Source organism: Belonocnema kinseyi, chromosome 10 (assembly GCF_010883055.1).
Source record: "Belonocnema kinseyi isolate 2016_QV_RU_SX_M_011 chromosome 10, B_treatae_v1, whole genome shotgun sequence".
Taxonomy (NCBI): Eukaryota; Metazoa; Arthropoda; class Insecta; order Hymenoptera; family Cynipidae; genus Belonocnema; species Belonocnema kinseyi.
The window spans coordinates 53,435,557-53,438,777 of record NC_046666.1 but is presented as its reverse complement, the minus strand read 5'-3'; the positions used below and the strand labels follow the sequence as shown (position 1 = coordinate 53,438,777).

The window sequence follows — 3,221 nt, the reverse complement described above, 5'->3', positions numbered from 1 at the left end:
TCATGTTTTCATTTTATTATAATTTATGAAAAATGAAGGACTTAAAGCAAAATTTGAAGAATATGAGACAAAAGACAGATAAGCAACATTTTTTAATGCCTTTTAAATCATATTTCCATCATTTTGCACTAATTCTTTCGAATGGCCAAACAAACATACATCATTTTAACTAATGAGGGCCTAAAAAGTATTTCCAAATAATGAAATAAGCTATTACATTTTGGCATAGTTCTGTGATTCTGTTTATTAAATTTATTTTTCATACACAATGTGACAGTCTTTTTGACATCTTGAACAGACTTTTTCCTGAAGATGTATAATCTGTTATATATTTCAGAAAAATTGAATCAAACATGCCTTTTCTGTACGAAATACGAATTTAAAAAAAATGCTCCCACGTCCGTCTTTTAACTTTGATTCTGAAAAGAAAAAAATTAATTCTAATACCTTAAAACGTCTAATTTAAGAATAAACTAGCAAAAAACCTGATCTAAGTTTTTTTTGCAGCAATGAAAATTCATCCTAGATTTGTCTTCTCTGAAAAACCCAAAATGTAAATTAACAAATTTACATCTCGTAAACTATCTGTCGTAAGACCTTTGCTAACGGCTTATTTTAAAGTTTATGTTATCTTTTGAAAACAAAGACCTAAACCGTTGATTACGAATTTAGTCCCGAATTTTTCTAAGCTTCTAAAACTCAGTATGAAATTAAATATACATAAACTCATCATTAAAATGATATCCCCACTTCGATTTATTTGTACCATTTCTTACAATTTTGCAACTCACGTCACTACTACAAATTATCTTCATGATTCTTAAAACTTGAGAACCAGAACCAGGCGTAATTCTTTAACAGAATTCGTTTACTTTCAATGTATGTATGTACATAAGAAAATACTGCTAGCTCAAGCCTGATTTTAATAATTTTACGTGAGTCAACAAGCATCGGTGGTTCAGTGGTAGAATGCTCGCCTGCCACGCGGGCGGCCCGGGTTCGATTCCCAGCCGATGCAGTTTTTTTGTACTTTTATTCTTTTTTTTTGTATTTATAATTATAGATTTTATGACTTCGAAAACTCAATCGGAAATGAAGTCCACTTTTTTAAAAGAAGCACGAAAATTAAAATACGATAAGCCTTCCGAAAAATTATTTTTAGTAAAATATTTGTCAGTTCCATTTTTTTAATGGTTACGTAATACACATCTTCGATTTAAACCCCTTTTTGAATCCATTGAAATATTATGATACCTTTTAAAATCCAATGAATCCCTTAAATCTGGTGCATTTGTTTGAAAATCCCTGAAATCCATAGAATTCTCTAGAAGTCCCATTTAATTTTATTTAATTTAATTTATTCTCTTCAATTCTCCTGAAATCCTTTGAAAACTCTTCCAACCTTTTAAATATAATTGATATGCTTGTTGTACTGGTTGCAATTTTATATTTTTGGATGGAAATTTAACACTTTGTTTTGAAATTGATTTTTTTATATAAAGTTAATTTTTTCAAGTGAAAATTTAACCGTTGGTAGAAAATGATTTTTTTGTTTGAAAGTAAATCTCCCTTTTTAAAAATTTTTCTTTTTGGTTGCAAATTCAAGTATTTTCAGTTAAATATTAATAATTTTAGTTGAAAGTTCATCTTTTAGGTTAGGAATAAAACCAAGAATTTATCGACCAAATTAGGACAACCGCCATAAGGTATTCCTATTGCAATCTGAAATTTAAAAAAAAAATTCTTTTAAAAAAGAAAAGAGTTCCTTTTCCTTTTGGACAAAAATAAAAGAGAGGAAAGAAAAATTATGAGGCAATCAACAAAATCCGTTTCCTTCTCTTTCGGATTGGTTTCGTCCTTTTTATTTTTTTATCATCATATCACAACAAAAAACATTTGTAAAAAATAATATTTTCTCCTTTATTAGATTCCCATTTAGATTAAATTAGTTCCTCAATTGTATTCCAACTAGAATAAAAGCAGGGTGGCGATTCAGCGAACGATTTCAAATTCCCGGCCATTTCCCGGGTTTTCTCCGTCAAATTTTTCAATCTTCCCGGTCAAGTAAAAGTTACATATTCATATTTGTCGCAAAACGCCAATATTTATTTTAATCGTAAAGTACATTCTAAACATTTTTCAACACAACAGAGCAAGAAAATTGCAAAATAAATTAATTTTTGAAACAAAATTATGAATCTTCAACTAGAACAGTGGAATTTTAAAACTGAATTTTCAACTAAAATACTTCAAATTTTAAACAATGAGATACATTTCTTAACATAAAAATAATTTTAAAACAAAAATATTAATTTTCTATAAAAAAATTAATGTCTTCAAGAAAATACATGAATTTTAAGTAAATGATTGAATTTTCAATCAAAGGTTCAAAATTTTTAACCAAATAGTTAAATTTTGATCTAGAAAACAAAATTTAATTTTTAACAAAAAATCGATTAGATACATATTTAGTAAACAAAATTAATTTTCATCTTAACTGATGAATTTTCAACAAAATAGTTTAATTTTTACATAAGAAATTCAGTGGTTATATATACAATAAGAACCGATCTTTAAATTTTCGGAAAGTGGCTTTTTTATTATTGTAATTATGCTGTTATTGTTTATGAAAATAACTTACGGCAATAATTTTCTTATAAGTACACTGAGGAGATAGAATTGGAGAGAAACCGAATGAATATTCAGGCTGGTAAGTCGGGGGTCGATTTCAAATTCACATTCATTTCCCGACTTTTCCCGTCAAGCTTTTTAATTTTCCCGGTCTCTTTTTCTGAAACTTGAAAGGAGGAACTTTTAAATTGTGGCGAATTTTGGCTTAAATCGGATTTTCTAAACTCATTTCTCCTGAATCTGAATTTCACAAATTGACTATTGTTTTTAAATTGTTTTTTTTTAATTTATTTATTTATTGATGGTTTTTGAATTGATTTATTTCCAAGTAGATTATTGTTTAATAAAAGAGCGCTTCATTTGATTGAAAATTCGCCTGTTTTGGTTGAAAATTAATCATTGTGCTTAAAAATTAATCTCTTTGGGTGCAAAATCATTTTTCCGTTGAAAATTTAATAAATTTTTTAAAGATTCATTTTTCTTTTCCTGAAAATTGAGGTTTTCAGTTAAAAATTCAACTATGTATTTTAATATTTCTGTTTTTTTTTAGAAAATTCTTCTTCTTGTTTGCAGATTTATTTATGTTAGTA

At 27.2% G+C, this 3,221-nt stretch overlaps 1 non-coding gene across 1 annotated transcript; it reads left to right on the top strand.

Annotated features, from left to right (window-relative positions):
• Window positions 1-947: 947 nt before the first annotated feature.
• Trnag-gcc lies at window positions 948-1,018 on the top strand. The gene has a single exon. It is a non-coding gene; the product is annotated as a tRNA-Gly (tRNA).
• Window positions 1,019-3,221: the final 2,203 nt, after the last annotated feature.